The sequence below is a fragment of the Mus caroli genome, chromosome 12 (assembly GCF_900094665.2).
Source record: "Mus caroli chromosome 12, CAROLI_EIJ_v1.1, whole genome shotgun sequence".
Lineage (NCBI taxonomy): Eukaryota > Metazoa > Chordata > Mammalia > Rodentia > Muridae > Mus > Mus caroli.
Genome location: NC_034581.1, coordinates 51,634,810 through 51,657,161, shown reverse-complemented (window position 1 = coordinate 51,657,161; position 22,352 = coordinate 51,634,810). Strand labels below are relative to the sequence as shown.

Sequence of the window (22,352 nt, the reverse complement as noted above, 5' to 3'; positions counted from 1 at the left end):
GAACCTAAATGCCCTTCAAGTGATGAATAGATAATAAAAATGTGGAGCACATATATAATGGAATACGATTAAGATAAAAAGAAAACCAAAATTCTGAACTTTTTCAGGTAAATGTAAGGAACTAAAAAATAGATGGAGGGGGAGTAATCCAGACTGAGATAATAATGAGGACAAACATCTAATGTTCTCTCTCTTCTGAGGATCCTAGCTCCAAATCTTCAGATATGAGTTCATGTCCCTGAATAACTACAGAAAACAGGAAAATACAAAGGTACTATTATGCCCAGATTGTGAGGTCCTCACAGACCACCACAGACCACCACAGACCACCAGGAGTCCAATTCATATGCAAAATCAAAGAGTCTTTATTCAGGCTCCAGCTTAGAACCTCTAATCTCTCCAGCACTGTAGATGGTATGAAAGGTCCTGAGATGGTACAAGCCTTGCCTATTTGTCATGGTTGCTGTAGCAGGGTAAGGGACTTCCCAACTTGGCAGTTACATGATTGGTTGACATTTGTTTGGTGCATGACTATGGGTTAGTAATGATTTCAGCTTGGTATGAACAATGGTTGCTAGCTTTATCAATATACTTTAAAACATTAAGTACTTTCCCCTTAAGAACTGATTGGTTGTTGCTAGGGGTAAAGTGGCTGTTTGCTCAGGGGAATTGTGATTGTTACCAGGGTGCTATGGTTCCTAAAACAAGTTGAGGTTTTTTCCGGTAGCTGAGTTCATTCAGAGGGCAAGTTAATCATAAAATGGAGTCTGAAAGCAAAATGGAGATTGCCCTTCAGGCACCACTGCTTGTGTGGGGAGTTGGGTAGCAATAAAGACAAGAGCAAGGTACAGTTATCTGATCATGGAAATGGGAGAGGAAGGAAGCTTTTTAGGAAGGGAGAAAGAGGTAAATAGAGAAGAAAGGAGGAGGGTAAAATAGACATAAGGATATCTGAAAAAAATCATTAAAAACATACTATTAACCATTTACCTTTAAAAGAAACTATAATACACATAAGTCTGTATATAAATAAACATATATTATTTAAATGGAACTTTCTCACCTGAGCTGGCAATGGTCCCTCTAAGAGTCAAAGACAATTTAATAAAAACCTCAACACCATACATGAAATGTCCTTTTTTAAGTGGTTGCTCTGGGTTGTCCAGGAGACTATAAAAAAATATTATAGGCTACTGTTATTGCCTTTCATTGCCTCCCAGGGGTAGAAGAAACCATGTACCTCAGACTCATGGCCTTATAAGGACTCAAAGATTGAATTGGCCTGAAATTCTTCTGTAAAAGGAACTTTTATTCACCTGATGTAATTTCCATCTCATAGCCTTACTGCTGAATAAGCTCATTCTTTCTGAACTCTGGCTGGCTGGTTCAACTCAGCTGTTCTGGCTCTAATTCTTCTCCAAGCTGACTGACTTGATCTGACTTCTCTCAGCTTCTGACTAAATTACTCTGCTTGGCCTCAAACTAACTCTGGCAATCTATTCTAATCTTCTGGCTCCTTATTCTCTGACTTCAACTGTCTCCATGCCATTATACAGTCTGAACTCACAAACAAACTCAACTCCACAGCACTGAACTCACTGCACTGACTCCCAACTGATTAACTCAACTCCATTGCACTGAATTCAACTGACTGAACAGAACTGACTGACTGCCTCTTGCTGCACTGCTCTTAAATAGCTTTTCTCCTGAGGGTTGGGTGTATCTTAACTCTGACTCATTCTGTCCATTCTTTCTCTGATTCTTCACTTTGTCTTCCCCTCAATTTGGCATCACTGTTTGAGATTAAAGGTGGGGACCAAAGGATTCCAGCCAGAGGTATGTACCAAGGGCATGCCTACATTCCAGCTGGACCTCACAGACCTAGAAGGTCTGTGATGAGAACAGCCATGTTGCCGATTTAAAATTCCTCTACAGTCTCTTCCCTGAGGACTAGCTTCCATGGTACCAGAAGACACTATGCAAGCTTTCAAGACACCATAGTCCTACCCAGCTATAACACCTATGAAATACAATAATTACCAGCAGGATACATTAACCCTAAAGGTACAATAGTGACTCACATACCTTGTCAAGAACTTAACAGTTCTCTAGTTGCACTTAAGACTTGTTCAACAAGAAAGAAATCATGCCTGGTACAGGAAACCTAGTTAATTTCCTAGGGCTAGTAAAGTCATGGATCTTGGAGGAGAATCTACTACCACCATTTTACTAAACCATCATAATTCCTAACAACAACCTAAATATTTGTCCTTATACCCAAAGATAAGTCTTCACCCTCCTCATCAAGGAAATTTACTTTGCAACACATTGAGACTGCTACAGAAAACCACAACCAATCAAAATGTAGGATTTCATAACCCAGCTCTAGCAGATACATTCATAAAGAAACTCCTGCATCTAATGCTCACAGAACATTGTGGAAGAGGGGAGGAAAGATTGCAATAGCCAGAGGATCAAGTAGTTTGCTGCAAACCTATCTCCTAGTAATGTCAGAAGCCACACCCATAAAGTCTCACCTACATGACTGCCTAAACATGAGTGGAACAAGGACAACACAACAGGTATGCTAAAATAGACAAGGAGAACTCACAAGTCCTCAACCCTATTCAAAGAGCCACTAAGGAATGATGAAAGCAGGAAAAAAATCTTCCCAGGAAGAGCACACCAATTGGTTATCCAATTCCAGATGGTTAGCACTGAAAACACGTACACAAGTAACACAGTACAGACTAAGTAAGATTAATTTATGCATTTCAGAATATATATGCATATAAAACAAAAATTAATGGGAGAAAAGGTCATGGATTTGAAAGAAACCAAATAGGGCTATATGGGAGCTTTGTGGGGAGAAAAGAGGAGAGAATGATTGAATCATATCATAATTTTTAAAACTAAAAGAAATAAAATTGTTAAACAAAGGACATGCCTATCAACAGGCATGGTTGGAGGAGGGACGGGGGAAGGGAGCTGCTCCTCACTGATGGTTGTTACTGAGAGATTCGTGGAGAAGGGAATCATTGCCTCTAGTTGTGTACCCACTGATGAACCAACCTGGATCCAATGAAAAGCTCAAATCTGATGGTCACAAAGCTGACCCTGGTTAAGCAAAATGTGTCACAAAATAAAACCAAAAACCACAAATCCGGGAAAGACACTGGGAAAGACGTGGAAGGAGTATTGATAGGGATGGAAGTAAGACAAATGTAGGGACCAGTAATCAGAATACATTTTATATGTGTATGAAATTATCAAAAGAAAGTTAATTAAAATGTTATAAAATTTTAAAAATGGTAGCAAACTTCAGTCTTAAGCCTCATATTAAAGAGAAACCATTCACTAGCTCACCTATTAAGTATGATTTTGTCACAGACATGTGTTTGTGTGTGCGCATGCATGCACACAGACACACATGTAGACTCGTGCTCATATACGTGTATATGCATATATATGGAGCCCAGGGGACAACCCTGAGTGTTTTTTACCACAGCTATCCACCTACATGTTATAAGACAGACTCTCACTAGATAATCTGCTGGTCAGTGAGCCATGGGGATCTATCTGTCTCTGCTTCCCCAACACTGAGATTACAAACACACACCTTAATACCATGGATTTTTATGTGGTGTCTGGGGATAGAATTCAGATCCATGTGCCTATGTGGTAACCACTTTACTGACAACCATCTCCCTTACTGTAGATTTTTTTGAAGACACAAATTGTTTTAAATATTAATCTCAATCAGGGTGGGTGGGGTTTACCCACCTTTCATCATTCAGTTCCCAGGTAAAAGATACAAAACTTTTATGTTTATAATAAGTCATTAAAGCAATAAAGATGGGCAGTTATCTACCTTCTATGCTATTATGTCTACTTGCCTACCAACAACTCCGAGTTACAACTTGCCTCATTACATCTGGGCCACTCTTAACTCCAATTGGCCAACCCTCATGGCCATATTTTCATGACTCACCTACCCCATGGCACCTCCTTCCTCTTCCCCTCATGGTGATTCTCTGACCCTAAGCCCAGGAACCAAAAACTCTGCCTATCTCCCTTCTGCTCAGCTACAGGCTGTAGGCATCTTCATTCATCCCTTGGGAGTAACTAGGGGGCAAGGTTACATAGCATCATTTGGGTCTACAAGAGAACCTCCCCATTCCTGGGGCAAACCGGGCCAGTAGTTAGCATTACAATACATAGCAACAGACCAAATCTCAACAATAGACTTTCAAATTGAAGAAGTTTCCTCTATCTCTAGACTTTTTGTTTGTTTCTTAGTTTTCTTTTGTGGTTGTTGCCACAGTTGTTGTTTCAAGACAGGGTTTCACTGTGTAGCCCAGGCTTTCTGGAACTCATTCTGTAGACTAGGCTGGCCTTCACCTCAGATATCCAAGTGCCTCTGCCTCCCCAGTGCTGGGATTAAAGGTGTGCACCACTACCACAGGCCTATCTGCTGCCAAGCTCACCCCTCACTTTCAAATGCCTATGGCTAGCTGGGGGGCACTTCTTGTAATCCCACGCACTGCCACAGTTACCCTTCTCTGGAACCCAGTTGAGTTGCCACGTAAGGGAAAACACCACACAATCTTAGTTTAGAGTCAACAGATAACCCAATCGCTGGGCGCAGAACCTGATTTTATAAAGTATTCTATGTTAGAACTAACCCCAGCTTCCTACATGGTATCTGCCTTGTTCCAGCAGTTCAAAAAGCGAGTTTCTTTCTCCTGTTCCCTCTTCCTCTCCCTGACCCAAAAGTCCCGCCTCCTTGCTCAGTGATTGGTTTCTTGTAACCATTATTTAGTAGGGGAAAATTCCACATGTGAACCTAATTTATTTCTATCTTCTGAGTCTTTTAACCCTTGTTTTAGTTTTTCCCTGTTGCTGTAACAAAATACACTGACAAAAGAAATTTAAGGAAGAAAGAATGTATTTCGGCTCACAGTTCAAGGTTACAATCCATCACTGCAGGGAACTCGTGTTGGCAAGAGCTGACGTAGTGTGCAACATTGTATCTACACTCAAGAAACAGAGAGTAATGAATCCTGGTGTTCAGAGACACCACTTACAGGATGAAGCTCTCACATTCCAAGCGGGCCTCCCTCACATCAACCTCAATTAACCTTGTCAGCACAATCCCTCTCAGGCATGCCCTGGGACTTAGTTGATACTGCATTAGCCAACACAACCCCAGTCCCCTTGTCAATTTTAAATGTCTCCTGCTCCTCATTTATGGTAACACTTCTTGGCTTAAAGTTACTTTGGTTGCCATCAGATTAGACTGATTTTGTTTCAGGTTTGCATGGTGTAACCTCCTTTACCATTATCTAGATTCTCTATTTTTTAGGTCCTTAGAATACTTTAGTTCCATTTACCTTGCCATCACTTTTTAAATAATTATTTTAATACATCTAACTGTACATATAAATTAAACTTCATAGGTCAGTATCATTTTGTTTTATATTGATAATTGCCTATCAATTTTTCTTTACTGTGGTCCATGGTTCTCCTATATTTTTATGTTTCTTCTTGGATCCTTTTGGTTTTGCCTTTTTTTTTTTCTTTATTTCAATATAAGTCTGTTGGTGAACAATCTTCTCAGTGTTTGTCTGAGATTATCTTCAGTTCACATTACCTTTGAATGATATGTATACTGGGTATAGAGTTTCAGATTGACAGTTACTTTCTTTCAGTTGTCCAGGGAACTTCGAAGACTATCTAATAACTTTAGGTAATTTAAAATGTGTTTTATTGTCTGAAACTTTGATAGTTATAAGGCTCCAGATCACTATCCAGGTCTCTCATTCAATGATAATTTAAAACTTTATTTTTATCACTTACTAATTTTTGAAAATTATTTCTAAATTTAACATTTTACTGAGCTTAGATATTCTATTCTTGGAACAAAATCAAAATATTTGTGTGTGTGTGTGTGTGTATGAGTGTCTATAAATGTGTCTGTATATATCTATATATCTACTTAGTGTATCTTCACGTGTGTGTTTATATATGTTGTATATATAGCATCTTACTAATGCTCAGAAGTATAAAAAGCTTTTTATTAATATTTTAAATGAACAAAATTTCACAATATTTACTGGTTGGTACACAGGCAAGTCTCCATATAAAACTCTTTAAGCATTATTGTGCCTTTCAACTTTTTAAGGTAGACAAATCAGATATGATAATTTTGTCTTTTCCCAGTATTCAAGCCATTTTGTATTAAAGCAGTTACAATAAAAAGGGAAATACTAAAGAAGTGTAGACATATAATATTATTTGCCTTAAATAACAAAAGCAGATTACAACATGTATACCCTTTGAAAATATTGCCATAAGTAAAAGACACTAATTACTAAGGACCCAATATTACATGACTATATTCATATGGAAGACCAGGAGAAGTAGCAGGAGGAGAAGGAGGAAGAGGAGGAGGAGGAAGAGGAGGAGGAGGAGGAGGAGAGAAAGAGAGAGAGATTAGATTAATAATTGCTTTCTGGGTAAAGATGAAGGGAGAAATGTGCGTATGAGTGCTGGGGTGAGGTCTGGAAGGCACAGGATTTTTCCTTCGGGTGATTGAAGCCCTCTAAAACTACAGTAACTAGGAATAAATGAGTAATTAAATAGGACGTGAATAAGATCTCAGTAAAGCTGTTTTTAAAAATAAGAGTTATGTCCTTGGTTGTTAGCCTAGCCTTCCTGGCTGGGTCACACAATGGAATATTACTCAGTTGTTGAAAAAAATGACATTATGAAATTTGCAAACAAATGGATCCAACTAGGAAAAAAAAATCATCCTATGTAACCCAGGCCCAGAAAGACAAATATTAGGTATGCATTCACTTATAAGTGAGTAAATATCACCTGTTTAGTAAGTGATACTCAAGCCACAGACCCAAAGAGGTTAGTTGTAGAAATAATTAACTAATAAATCTTGTCTGCGGGTTCGCTACCCTCCGCAACGGTTTATGTTTCCTAATGAAAGACACACACAGTCTTTATATTTTAATATTCCTTTAAGCAGCTCAATAGCTGGGCCACTGCCTAACCTCCACTGTCTCCTGCCGATAATTCTTAGTTACTACTTACTAAATTCTGTGTTTTATCTTGGCTGCCCTGGACCCAGAGGGCGGCCCAAGTAAGCCACACACTGGACCACACTCTCCCAGCTCCTTCCCATGGCGGCTATGCCTCTCCATCTTGTACTCTCTTTGAGTGTGGCATCTCTCCTCTCCTTCACTCTCTACCAGTAAGGCAGATCTCCTTCTCCTTCTTCCTCCTCCTAGACCCAAATCTAAAGTCTTGCCTCTGGATGCCCTGACCAGCCATTGGCTGCCTGCATCTTTATTTACCAATCAGAACCAATGGGGGCGAGGCGGGGGGGGCGGGGAGCAGGGTCCTTCAGTGTCTTACAAGCAGACTCACTAATTGCAAACAATTAGGCCAAACCCACCACAGTTAGGTAAATTGAAAGTTTCTAGATGAGAATGCATGGACCTTCCTAGGAAAGGGAAATAGAATTGATTTTGGTAATTAGCCAGGCATTATGCAGAGAGAGATATAAACTGGAGGTCTCTATCTCTCTATCGGGTTCCTCCCCTTGGAGACTGGGGAACCTCTTGGAAGAGGAGGAGGAAAGACTGCAGCAGTCAGAGGGGATGGAAGACACCAGAACACAGCCTACTGAGTCAACTAAGCAGGGCTCATAGGGGCTCACAGAGACTGAAGCAGCAAACGTGGGACCTGCATGAATCTGTACCAGGTCCTCTGCGTGTATGCTATGGTTGTTAGTTAAGCTGATATTCTTGTGGGAATCCTAACAATGAGAGCAGATGTGTCTCTAAGTCTTTTGCCTGCTCTTGGGACTGAGTCGCTTTGTCCAGCCTCTATATGAGAGATTTCACTTTTTCTTATTGTATCTTGTTCTGTCCTATTTGGGTGTCCTCTCTTAGAGCCCTTGTCTTTTCTGAAGTGGAAACAGAGGTGGGATGGATGTGGGGCTGTGGGTGGGGGTATCTGGGAGGAAGGGGGAGAGGGAAAACTGTGGTTGGAATGTATTATATGAGAAAAGAATCTGTTTTCATTTTTTTAAATAGAAAACTCTTTAAAAGGAAGAGTTACAGTAACTGACATCTTCGTCTTGTTCCTGACACTAAACGAAAAAGATGGTAAAGACTCAATACATGAATTGGGTTCAGTTTTATGGACCCTCATTTTGTTCATTCACAACACCTGTGCTTTAATATGTGCGATGAGAGGCTAGAGCACTGGTGGCTCTTACTAGACACTTGCCAGACAGCTTCTATATGGTTCTGCCAGGGGAATCCACGAGTAGAAGACTAGAAATCTGGGGAATAGAAGAAACACTTTCTACTGTTGGTGGTGTTGGCAGAGACAGTGACAACAGGTACAGTCTCAGCCTGAAACAGCAGCCAAGACAACAGCAGTAACCTGCCAGCAGCAACTGTGGACTGAGAGCTTAGGCTTCTGCATTCTGCCAACAGCTGGTTGTAAAACGTGGGGGTACCCCCCATGGCCCTGAAAGGCACGTGTTCCTCAGCCCTAAGGCTGCTGTCATGTTCTGCAGTCACTGTTCCAGTTAACCTTCCATTAGACCTGGCATCAGCTCTGGTTTTAAACTTCTGTTTAAACAAACTTCTGTCTTGTTTATATAAAGCAAATAGTATTCTTCTTGAGAGAACCCTAACTGCTCAAGTAAGAATTTTCATCAGAGTTTAACAGTGGTTCTTATCATAATGAGTATTAAATCAGCTGTGTTTTTTTTTAATTTGTTAATGGAATAGTTTGTTTCTTTCTATTGGCATAGTGACTAAATGAATGATACAAAGAAGTTTCCTAATAGAGAATCATTTCGTGTGTCTATTACAGGATCATGGGTACAGGTAATCTAGTTAAGAGTCATTCCCAGAACACTAGAGTGAGGGAGTAGAGAACCTGAGATATAGAAGCAGCAAAAAACAATAAAAGATACACTGATGTCTGAGAACATGAGGCAACTGGGGTTGATCCCTCCTGGAGAGCTATAGGGGAACTACATACCACAGACCTTGAAATGCCTGCTCATTGAACTTTAACCCCAGTGATTGATGGTCCTATCAGCCGCCCTATATCTCTAGACTTGGAAAAGCCCTAGGGAAGACAAGGTATGGGAGGAGTCCCAGGTGGACATGGGAGACATGCTAGAAGTAACAGATGGGCAAAGGGATATGGCGGGAGTCACAGGTGGGCAAATAGATGTTGTGGGAGTCACAGGTGGGCAAAGGGATGTGGGGGGAGTCACAGGTGGGCATAGGGGTGTGGTGGGACTATTGTCAGGTGAGCAGGTGGGATGTGGTAGGAGGGTCGGGTGAGCAGGAGGAACATGGAAATCACAGATTGGCAGGTAAAGCATTAAGACTTTTTTCTTACAATTTTGCATGCCATGTTTTTAAGCATCAGAGTCTATATAAACTAAACCATTAAGCTTTGAAATACTTAAAATAGCTATCTATTTCAGCAAAGCATTAGAGAATTAACTTTTTTCATTTATTAATTTTTAATTAGCATACAAACAGGTGGGGTTTGTCCACACTACCCAGAGATCTCACCCAATAAAAAAGCCAGAGGATTGCTCAATTTCTCAGCTTATGGTAGTTACTAAAAACAACTGAATTTTTCACTCTTTAATTCAGTAATAGCATATCAGGGCACATAAAACATCCTCTATGTTAACAAACAAGAAAAATATACCCGAGGAAAGAGATAGCGAAAGTAGAGGTGTCCCTAGGGTGCTAGAGAAAGATGTTTACATTCGAATGAAGGTTTTTCTTGTCCTAAAATTCATTTTAATATTTTTACGTGAAATGTTTTGACTTTCTATGCAGTGACAAGCCATTTTCCCCTCAAATGACTCACCTAATAGATATGAGAAAGTGCTGTGGAGCGTTTTCTCGTGCAGTTACAGTAGCAAGAAAATTATTCTACATTGGCTCCTGACAACCAGTATTCCTCCCTGGGGCGCATAATGAGAGGACTGTCAGGCATGCTGAGTGTCCAGTGCAGAAGTATTTAATTAATGAGCTCTTGTCTTGCCTCTAGGTAATTCTTCACAGTGCTAAGGACACAGAAAGAGCACCCGCTGATCAATCTACGGAGGTTTTTTATAGAACCCGAACCACATTTGCTGCTGAATTTCAATTGTATTCCTTTAGGTCTAAGTTACCTGGACTTAAATTTAAATCTATCTTAATCTCTTTTTTTAGCGTGCTTAATTTTTTTTTAAAGAAGAAGACTAACAGAACTTAAAGTATTTTATATTTTAGATAATATATCTATATTAAGAGCATGTGAGAAAGCTACCATGGATTCATTTCACTCTAAAGAACTGTTATGTATTCATTAAAATGGCATGTATAGAGACTAGAATAGAATAGCATGTATGTGTGGGTTGTTTATTCATTTACAAGTCTTGAAATCCCTCATAGACTCTTAGCAATATTTTCATAGTCCCAAAATTGGACCACCCAATATTCTGGCCTAGAATAGTTCTAGATTGCTCTAGAGAGTTCCTTTCTCATATCAAGGTGACTTTCTTATTCCTGAAGAATCTTTGTCTCAAAAGCTTGCCAGTGCTTTCTTTCAGAACAAAAAACAGCGCTCCATCTAGGGAACGTGTCTCTGGTAAGCACTACAAAATACTGTCCACACAAAACCTTAGGTCTTCTGTGTTGGGGTTGAGGATGGAGTTCAGAGCTGAGTGCAGGGAAGTGTTTGAGCTAACACCAGGATCTCTGGACTTCCCGGGCAGTGCTTCTGTGTATTAACTGAGTCACCAAAGGAAGCATGGAACATGTACCTTCCCACTGTTGTTGTCCCCCTTTGCCCACCAATCCATAATCAATAGAAAATTCTTCAGTTCCTACAGAGGTTCACAGTGTATTTAAGTACAGAGTTCATGGTCATTCTAACTCCTAGAATTTGACTCTCCTTAGGCTTCCTTCAGATTCTTATGATATTTAATAAAACCAAATTGTAATGTTACTCTTGACTTCATCTACATTCTAAAGACTTTCATTTTTGTAATGTCAATCAATTATCCACTTACTATATCAGAATAATGTAGGACAATATTATTTAAATGAATTCTAGGTATAATAACGTTAATTTTAAAGGCGAAAGCTTTGACGGTTATTCTAAAAACACATGAAAAATAACATCTGGCATGACCGTGTATATACCTTATATAAAAATATTGATGGAAAATAAGTCTGAACTTTATAAAACAATAAGAGACACCTTCATGAGTGAAAATGAATGCAACTGAAGATTATTGTGTTGAAATGAAAAGTTTAGACTCAAAGAGACACACATTTCCAGTCACTTGTGGCTCTTAGGTGATGTATAAGTACATAAAACCAGATGTATTCAGAACATAAGAGTAAAAGTAAGAAGTCATGGGGAAGGAATGTAAGTAGCAAAAGGGAGTAGGTTGGTATGGTTAAAGTGTGTAGAATACTTGTATGAAAATATATTTATGACGCCTATATCTATGTACAATAAATATATACTAATAAAGTTTTATTAGTGTATATTTATTATTCAGTTCTCCTGATAACAGTTTCTCAGTGGCATCCCTTGCTTTTTTTCAAATTAAGCTCAATGCATTTAAATGAAAAAAAATATCTTTTGCAAACCTTATAACTTAAAGAATTCAGCTCCAGAATGCACCTCAGAAAGAGGGGCCAGAGGCCCCAGAGCTGGGAACTGGCCTAACTGCTTCCTCCATGAGGATGAGATTTCATGATACCAGAAGGCACCATGCAAGCTTCCAAAAGAGAAAAGCAACCAACAATCCGGCCCAGCCATGAGCCCTATAAATCATATCAGCTATTGGCATGGCACGGCGACCACAAGGGTGTAGTAGTGGCACACACACCGTGCTAGTAACCAACAGCAACTAGTGAAGAAAGAAGACATGAATTTGAAAGAAAGCAAGGGATGCATGGGAAGTTTTGGATGGAGGGAAGAGAAAGGAGAAATGCTACTATTATAATATTATAAATGTTATCATAATTATAATTATTAAAACATTCAGCAATACCATCTCAAATATTTCGCATCTTACAATGACTGCAAAAGGCATCCAAGTAATCAAAGCTTATGTTGAGCTACTGTCCAGACCGTCATGAGAGCTGGTTTCTTTTGTAACTGGTCAGCAACCACATCACAATAATTAAGTCTTTTACTATTGTTCTTATAGATCTTCCCAGACCTTATTCTGGGAAGCCTCAATATCTCTTCCTAGTTCCGTTCTTCCAGGGTGGCAATCACCCTCCTGCTACATTCACCTTGAATCTAAATCCCTCCTGTATCTGGTTGAGCCCTTTTGTTTTAGTTAGTGACAAAAGGAACTGGGAACACAACCTAAAGAAGGAAAGCTGTTTGGGGTTCCTGTCTTCAGAGGCCTTAGTCCTCTTGTACTTGATTCACCTCATGGTAGACAGAAAGCAAAGAGGAAGAATCAGGGACCAGGCACAACCTTTGAAGGCATACCCCAATCACTGATGTCCTCCCAAAACACCACAAGACAGGGGCCACCTTTGTAACAAAATGAGCCTGTGGAGGATATCTCGGATTCGAACCAGAACCACTCCTGTTGTCCTAGGTATAAAAGGACCTTGTTTGCTAAACTGAAATGTTTTAGGAGACCCTTGCCTTTGGGACTCAAAAATACACCAACAGATTCTGTCTCTCCTTTCCTTTCCCCGCCTCTGTGTGTGTGTGTGTGTGTGTGTGTGTGTGTGTGTGTGTGTGTGTGTGTGTGTATCTTTGTTCTTTCCTCTTCTTCTATGTATCTCTCAATAAATTGGTTTCGTTGCCTGTATATATGTGTCAGGAAATGGAAAAACTGATAATCTTGTTCAGCCAGGACTAAATCACACTGACAACCACTGCTGTGCGGAAGGGGGGCAAGTAGGATGTGGCAGAATACAGGGGTTGGTGTCTCCCTCTGTCCTTACAATTCTATGACAAGGCTGTGGCAGTAGTGGACACTGAGAGACACCGACTATTAAGCACCTTTCCCAGACCTACGAAATCAGAATCTGGATTCAACGAGACCCAAGGTGATTCACATACAAGCTTGAAATTGAGGTCTGTCTCTCAAAAACACTGCACAGACACACAGTAGAAGTATCAAAAGAGGAAGATAGTGTGTATTCACAAAAACATGACAGCAATTGGCTGCGATTTCCTTTTGCTACATCTTCAGTGAAAATGAAGTACTGATTTTTTTTTCCATATCTCTCCTCAGCGTCATTAACCTTAACGTGCATTTAAAGATAATAGGGAATGCTGGGGAGAAAGCTCAGCTTGTAAAATGCTTCTGTGTAAGCCTAGGAATCCTATTTTGATCCCTAAAACTCACATTAAGAAGATGGACATAATGAGCGTGTAACCTTGGCACTGGGCAGGCAGAGCCAGGCAGAGCCAATGGGCTTGCTGGCCCACCAGCTTAGCCTGCTTGGAGAGTTCTAGGCTAATGAGCGACCCAGTCTCCAAAACTCAGCTGGACAACGCCTGAGGAATGACCTGCAAGGTTGACCTCAGGCTTCCATGCACCACACACATGCATGCACCCCACACCTCTGGATGCAAACATGCACACAGGCATGCATACAAAAAGTATTTTAGAAAAATTTACAACTAGCCATGACCTCAGGGTCCAGCGATACCAATTCCTGGATACAACAGAGATGTCTGCTTGCCTGTGTTTATCCCAGTACTATTCACAATCCAAAGCTTTGGTCTAGGTACCAATGCATGGGTAAATAAAATGTAAGGTACATGTGGGATATTATTTATTTGTTTGTTTGTTTATTTATTTATGCAGAAGAATAAACTCATGAGAAATGGATGGGAGTGGGGGGGTCAGCATGTTGAAAAGAAATACAAAATAAAGAAATAAAAAGTAAAGAAATAAACAAACCAGACCCAAAATGGTAAAAGTCATGTCTGTTCTTTTGTTTAGACAAAAGGTGAAGAGAAAAGCGAGGGCAGTAGGGTAGGTGACTATGGTCAAGAAAAGAAACCACCTGAAGGTTGCTCAAAAGTTTCTTGTTTTATTGTTGTTGTTGTTGTTGTTTTGTTGTTTTTAATAGTTTCTACCCTCCTTTATCAAGGTTAATATCTGATTTAGGTATTTTCTCCTTTTTTAATTTTAGAAATTATTTATATGTAAGCGTTTCTGTTAGAAGTGAATCAACATCTAAGTGTCTGAGTTGGTCTCTGACCTTGGTTAAGTAGCTTCCACTCTGCTAGCAAATCTACTACCTAGGGTATGTGGAAAGCAGTGGTCAGGAATATGGACCAGAAGCCAGACCGGAAGCCAGATCGGAAGCCAGAAACTAGTCTAAAATCTGCCTGTACCTTACTTACTGTCCTCTCATCTGTAAACAGTGCTCATCACCATCTTAATAAAGATTAGATGAACCTGCCATGCAGCGTCTCCTATGTGTGCTTTTGAAATAAATATATGTTAGAGCAAAACTCTCCGTCACCACCAACACTCGCTTGTGGCTAACCCGCCCAGGGAGGTCTGAGAAGGTTTGCATACGAGAGTCCTGGCTCTGCCAACCTTCCTCCTTTCTGACAACCTCTTTTCCATCTCTGATGAATTTTTTTCTTCAAACCCTGAGATTGTAGAAAGAATCCCTCAGAATTTCTCTAAGCCAACAAAAGTGGCTCTGGCCAAGCTGATATGATAAAACACAAGCTTCTAAGTTCCCACCACTTCGACTTTAAGACTTGGCGCTCAAAAGAATGCTCCGTGGCTCAAAGCATTTGCTGCATTTTCCGAGGACCCAAGCCCCCTTCTCAGTACTGACAAGTCATCACACCTAAGACTGCCTGCATCTACAGCTCCAGAAGATCCAACACACACACACACACACACACACACACACACACACACACACACACAAAGTAAAAGGCTGAAAAATATCCAAGCCAAAAACTAATTAAAAAAAAAAAAGTATGGACTTAAGATATCTAGAAAAATACAAGTATCTGTATTCTTTGCAGGTTACTAAATTTTCTGACTCCTTTAGCAGGTTGTCAGGAGGATTCGGTAAATAAAGCCCATAAATACTCAGAACAATGTCTCCTTCGAAGCAAACATGAGGTGTTATCATAACTGACCATTCTAACACAGCCTAAGGAGGCCAGGGGTTCTGGTGACCCTGTAAAACACACCCACGTGTGCGGGTGCCTCCTGTCAGGTCCCTAGTCAACACACCAGTGAATGGACGTTGTGCATGCCACGGAGAGAGGTGGACATTAGAAACAGGAAGAGCAAGGGAAGTATCAATGTTAAAAGACAATCAACACATCGGTCTAAATTATTTGACCTTCGCCAATTTACAATTCTCCCTAACTGAAAACATCATCTCATTTATAAAATAGCTAATTGAGACAATTAGCACCAGAAAGTGGTATAGATTCGTGATCGTTCTAATAATTTTATATTAGCAAATGCCTCAGCTCACGGTACGCCATAATTTCAGTAGCCTGGGAAATGTTACAATTGGTTCAAACCACCGTTGATGTTATTTCTGGATGGTAATAAATGCTGTTTGTCTTGGGAGCCTGAAAAATATGTGGGCTGTGCAAGTGCGCCATCTGCTGGCCGCGAGGACTTATGCGGCACGCTTAGCGCGCAGTTGAGACCTGAGCTCCTAGGAGGCACTAACCAACTGAATGCCTGAATTAGTAGTACACATTGCTTTCCCGACTGAACGCCGCATTTCTCAGGTGCCTGGTCTTTACGTTTCCCCGACACTAGCATCTTTGGAGAAAGGGCAATTAGAGTGTATCTTGGAAACCAGACCACGGTGGGATGCCATCTATTTTATATGCTTCATGGAGAGGAATGAGATACCCAGAGTGACACAATTTTCCTGAACGTTTAGCGATTCTGGAAAAAGTGAATACAGGTGAGGTGTGTGTCACAACAAAGAAAATGCCCCAGCCAGTTTGCTGGACCACCCTCGTGCACCCTATAGACCCAAGCATACATCAGGCATACACCAGGCATAGTGAAGAACTTCCATTTCATACCTTATACCCATATAAAAACATCCTGCTTATATTACAAAACAGAAGTCCTGTGTGAGTTTTGCTTTGCACTAAAGAAAGAGAAAATGAATTGGGACAGTCACCACGCCACCACCACCACCACCATCACCTTGGGGTTGTTTTTACTCCCCAAGAGGACAGCAATCTAGTGATTCAGTCACAGCTTGGTTCTGGCAGCCACTGGAGGAAGAGTAGGGATTTCTCAACCCAGAAATCGTTTGTTCTGTTTCTTTGACAAGTCGCTTCTCCTTCTTCTTCTTCTTCTTCTTCTTCTTCTTCTTCTTCTTCTTCTTCTTCTTCTTCGTCGTCGTCGTCGTCGTCGTCGTCGTCGTCGTCGTCTTCGCCATCATCGTTGTCACATGACTCCCTCATGCTAGCACTCACTGATTTGGGGCAATGGAGAGTAAGGTCCAATAGGGGGCGGTGGTGGGTAGACACTTAACCCCCCTGGTTCTGCCCTGCTCCCTCCCTCAGACAACAGACTAAAAATCATTCTAGCACTCGATAGCCATTCTGAGACTCCCCCGAGAGGAGGGGCATCATTTTCAGATGCCAAAGTTAATCTGAAAAGTCAGTGATCTGTCAAGAACAAACACCATCCTTAATTCTTAATCCTAACTCAGGACTCCAGGATGTGTCCAAAGCGAAGTGCCTTCACCACATGAGAGACAAGTGTTGGATCTGTCTGTAAACAAGGCCGACACCTAGCAAAACAAAACTGCACTAAACACAATCCAAAGAATCCCTAAGGGAAATAGCTTCAAGAATCTTGAAAATCATACCTATTTTTGTTTGTAATGTGCGAAATTATTATAAGTATGTTCACCAAGAGGACTATTGATGGATGGCTCACGATTTAGCTAAATTCAATGAACCACACACTGAGCCTACCCCAGTAGGTGACTCATGCATTTTTTATTTCAAGTATCAAGTGTTTGCCAAAAACAGTATTTAAAAAAAAAAAGTAATGGAAATTGTTCTGAAAGAGCTCGTGAACAGGGTAGGACTACCTACCGGCAGGCTCATTTATGCTCTGACCACTTAGGTGGGATTTGGTGGGGCTGCTTTAGACAGCGCTACACAGACAAGTGCTCGCCACAGCAACGCTGGCAGGTTGGGCACAGGCTCTGGCCCTCATCAAGCATGTCCATCTTGCTGGATACCCATATCTCATCAAAGATAGGTGAACTCACCAGGTGCCCCAGTAATGGATCTAAGTTGGGGTGGGGGCGGGGCATACAGGTCTTGCTTAAAACAAACTGGAAATAAATACATGCATTCAGCTCCTGGATCTCTTCTATTAGGCTTAGCTTTTTTTTTTCTCTCTCCTTTTGCTCTTAAACTTATTTTAAAAAAAAATTGATGGTCAGGGGAAATGGAGGGATGAAACCTTACCCAGAAGAAATAACGGAAATGATTGCTGGTGTCTACAGCCATACCAGCCTGAACATGCTGATCTCCTCTGAATTCGGAAGCTAAGCAGGGTCGGGCCCGGTTAGCATTTGGATGGGAAAATGACTACTGGTAAGGAACAGTTAAAAGGTGCATCTCTTATTCTGACCATTCACGTTTTTATACATGGCTATTTACAAATCACTGGGTGAGAGCCCTGCTTCTGTGGGCCATTTTATCAGTCAGCAAAGGAAATGTTTATCGGTCCCCACTGCCCAGCTGAGTTTCTCTTCAAGTAGAAAAAAAAAAAAAACAGACTCTGAATTCATTGATGACATTATATTCTTTTAAAGCTTAAATACTTGGCTCTTTTAATAAACACTTGTAGCTTTGAAATATTCCAAGGGGAATAATTTCAGCACTTGCAAATGCCTTATTCAAAGGGTGTTGGGATAAGAGGAGATAAAGTCCTCAATATTTGAATTTATTTCTAATGATATCTATTCTTCTAAGTCACAAATAATGACTGTTTTCTGGGTTATACTGGCTGTTTCATCTGTTTATTATTGCAGATGAGTAAGTGTGCATTACCCCTTCATGATCCTACACACACACACACACACACATACATACACACACACACATACACACACATGTACACACACATACACACACATACACACACATACACACACATACAAACACACACACATACACACACACACATACACACATACACACACATACACACATACATACAAACACACACACACATATACACACATACACACACATACACACACATACACACACATACACACACATACACACACATACACACACATACACATACAAACACACACACATACACACACATATACACACACATGCACACACATACACACATACACACACATACACACATATACACACACATACAAACACACACACATACACACATATACACACACATACACACATACACACACACACACACACACACACACACACACCCTACCAACCACACTCACACTGTGGCTATTCCTTCTTCAGTCAGGCTTTTAAAGGGAATGAATGCAGCAGGAACTTAGTAGGACAAGGTAACACTCTGTATTCTATGGGCACTCCTTACGGGTTTCTGATCTCTTGTTGCTTAGTAACATCACAACGATATAATTTCCATCTAGTGGTGAAATCAAGTATTTCTGCCTTCTGCTTAATATCATGATAAGCTGGTCTCCAGCTACCCCACACAGCAAAGGGTATTTGATCACTATTTCATCCTTAGAAAGAGAGGACAGGCAGAGGAGATCCGCAAGGCTTTCTCTTTCACATTCTCTTCCGAGCCTATCAACTGCCACATAACTCACTACTCTAAAACTCTCGTCTAAAACAGTTCCTTCCACAGCCTCTGACAGGCCTGTTTGACAAGGCTCAGCTAGGTGGTTATGTCTTGTGATTGTTAGCTGAAGACTGGAGGCAGAAGCAGAGAGACCTTCTAAAAGTCACCTTAAATGGTGTCTCTCCTAAAGCTGATCTTTGAGCTGGGGCTGTTGAGTAGCTGGGGGTTGGAGTGACATCTGCCTTGTCACATGGCCAGCTGGGCATCATATAATTGACTTGTGGGAATGCTGGGGTCAGATGGGGTCAGGAAGGCAATGAGAGAGGCCTGTTCATGTTCTATCACTGGCCCTCTTTTAGAATTGTTTGTACATGGCTTTAACATTTTTATAATTATCTGCAGGTTATACACTGCTTTATTCTCTGTATTCTAACGTGACCTCCTCACTCCACCTCCCTCACTTTGGCACGCCATCACCTCGTGCACAGGCCAGTCTCTGGAGAGCTAGGCTCAGAGTCATGTTTGCCTTCCCCTAGATCAGAGCTTTCAGGGATGATGAACTCTGAGGGTTTTCCTTTGAGATAGCTCCTCCTTACATCACACAGCATTTGTGGGTCAAAGGAAAGTTGGATGGTCACATTGGCTTCACAAAAAAGAAAACAAAGCAGACCAAATAAATGCAGACTGCACTGGAGGCAGCTCTGATGACTAGGAACTCGTTAACTGTCCCAGAGACCCTTCATGTAGTTTAGGGCCATAGGATTTAGCCAAAGTTGGAACTTTTTCACATTTCAACTACTGAAATTTACTATAACTTCAAGTGACTGAATTCAAGATTTTTGTGAACCTTGGAGTCTTCTGATCACTTGTCTGCATTTCCTGCAGAAATAACCGAACTTCTCGTTAGTTCAGACTGCTGCCATGACTGTTGACTCAATAGGTTTACACCTAAACCTTGAGCCAAAATTCTTCAAAGGGCTAGATTGACTATGGAACTCCACTTCTCACGCGACCTCATCTGCCACTGGAGAACTTTCTAGAGCCATAGCTCTAGCATCTTTCTATGATTCAACATTTGCCACAGAGAGCTTTCAGGCCAGGTATGAATGGAATCTTTGGATTTTCTGAATCTCTTAGCCACAGACAACCTGAATGTCAAGATCTTAGAGGTTAAACTGTTTCTTAAAACAGCAATGATAAGCTTTTCCTATCCATCAGACACTGTACTCTCTACTTTACACCTAATAGCCCATTTAAAGGCTATAACAACTATAGGATCTAGTAACCATTACTATTTATAGAGAGATCATAAAGCCCAAAGAGGTTAATGAATGTAGTTCATCGACCAAAGCCAGTGAGAGAAAGGAGCAACATAGTCTGCTTGCAGAATCTAACCCCTAATGACCATTCTATGATACTCCAGAATCTGTACAATGGGTGTTACTGATGAGAAAAGACATCCCTGTGATTGTGCACCCTGAATGGTTCCTTCAGTCTACAATTAAATCACCAAAAGGTTAGACATTGTCTTAGTCCACTGGGGATTATAAAGCACCACAAACCAGGCCATTTATAAATGACACAAATTGTATCTTATCATTCTAGAGGCTCAGGAAGTATTAAAAAAAAGGGGGGGTCTAGAAGATTTGGTGAACTCCTGGTTCTTAAACAGCACCTTGTCTGTCTCTGGACCTTCACACAGAGAAATAGAGGAGTGAGTTCCCTTGAACAATTGTATAATGGCATCTGTGAAAGCACTACTTTCATGACATAACCGTGTCACAAAAGGTCAGGGAATAAGATTTAAACCTTGTAGGGGACTTCTGTAAGAATGCCAACGCTCAAGCTAGAGCAGATTTGTTGGGGATGCTAATAATATCTTGCTGACTTACCCACGGGCTGTTTAGTACCTACTGAGGGAGAATAGCAAACGAACAGTGTCCAGTGGTATTAGATTAGATTGGGTACAGATCTAGGATGTGTGGTGAGTTAGTCTGTGTGTTTCCTATGATGCCAGAGAAGATGTCATGATTCTGGACAGAAAGGTTTCCCAAAGCCAGTGCCCTCTGTGTCTCATCCGATGTATAACTGCATGATTGGTAGAGAGATGTCCAGAGAAAACCATGCCTGGAGAACCATACAGCAGTATGCTGTCAGCAGACCTCCCCTGTAGAAAGGCCATCATGTCAGATGTGAAGCAACGAGACTGAACAAACTCCTAATGTATTTCCATATGGAGTGTCAATCTGATGGAATGATTACTTCTAAAGGGACATCCAAAGGCTTCAGTTGAGTCTTTTACTGAAGTAGAAACTTGGCTTGACTGAAAGACTAAAGTAACCTCAGGGATATCAGATTCCACACAGAACTTGTTCTGAGCTTGGTATGATCATTTAGACGATAGAAACAACAACAATAGTAAAACAATGAAGAGCTCACGGGTGACTAAAGACATACAAAAGGTTTTATAGTATAATAATGTCAAATGGACATGCATTAGGATAAAAAGTCAATCTTTGAGAAAACCAACCTTCTCAAATGTATCTATTTTAATGAGTATTCTTAATTGAGAATGCTTTACATTAAAATCCACCCATTATTTTCAATAAGACAAACTTTAAAGAAAAAAGTCAGCACTGAGGAAAAGAGAAGGCAGGTGTGTAGTATGACGGCTGACTTTTGAACTGCTTCTGATGGAAGAGGAGAAAGTTATGTACGTAGCAGCACCAGGACGAAACTGGGTTGATTTTTTTCTCCTGTTATACCTAAGTTTCACTTGAAGAAAAAAAAATGACAAAGTAAGTCCTATTCAGTAAATAACAAGTCCTAATTTAATGATAAATAAATAGGTCACAACAATATTTAACTGTTCAGTGCTAGACTGAGAATAATAAATTATCATAGATGCTAAACTTTGAAGCCAGTGTATATTTCAAATGATTAGTTTCTTTGAGGAGTTGTTGAAAAAGAAAAAGAAAAGGAAATAGAAAGAAAAAGAAAAAAAAAAGAAAGAGAAAAAAGAAAACCTGTTATCAAATGTCAGCTCAGGTTGGTGAGGATGTGGAGTGAAGAGAATGTTTATCCGTGGCTGGTGGGAGTGTGAACTCATACAGCTACTATGGAAATTAGCAGCAGCTCCTCGAGAAGATAGGAACTGATCCTCCTCAAGATCCAGCTATAGCACTCATGGGCATATACCCATCCTACCAGAGACGCCTGGTCAACCATGTTCCCGGCTGCTTTATTCATAATAGACAGACACTGGAAACAACCTAGAAAAATTCATCCTCAGAAAGGTAATCAAGACAAAGAAAAACAAATATGTTATGTATTCACTTATTGTAGATATTAGCTGTTAATAACAAAGCTCTGATATATAAAACACGGAGGTCGGGTGTAGAATGGGGGACTAGACGATATCTATCCAGGAGAGGGAAGTAAAACTGATAGTTATGAGTGGATGGAA

General features: G+C 40.6%; 1 pseudogene across 1 annotated transcript in view; it reads right to left on the bottom strand.

The window, feature by feature from the left end:
• Positions 1-22,114, bottom strand: part of LOC110306515 — a 121,971-nt pseudogene extending 99,857 nt beyond the window's left edge. Inside the window, exon 1 of the transcript XR_002379298.1 lies at positions 22,094-22,114. The product of XR_002379298.1 is annotated as a myb-binding protein 1A pseudogene (transcript). The remainder of the gene's footprint in view (positions 1-22,093) is intronic.
• Positions 22,115-22,352: the final 238 nt, after the last annotated feature.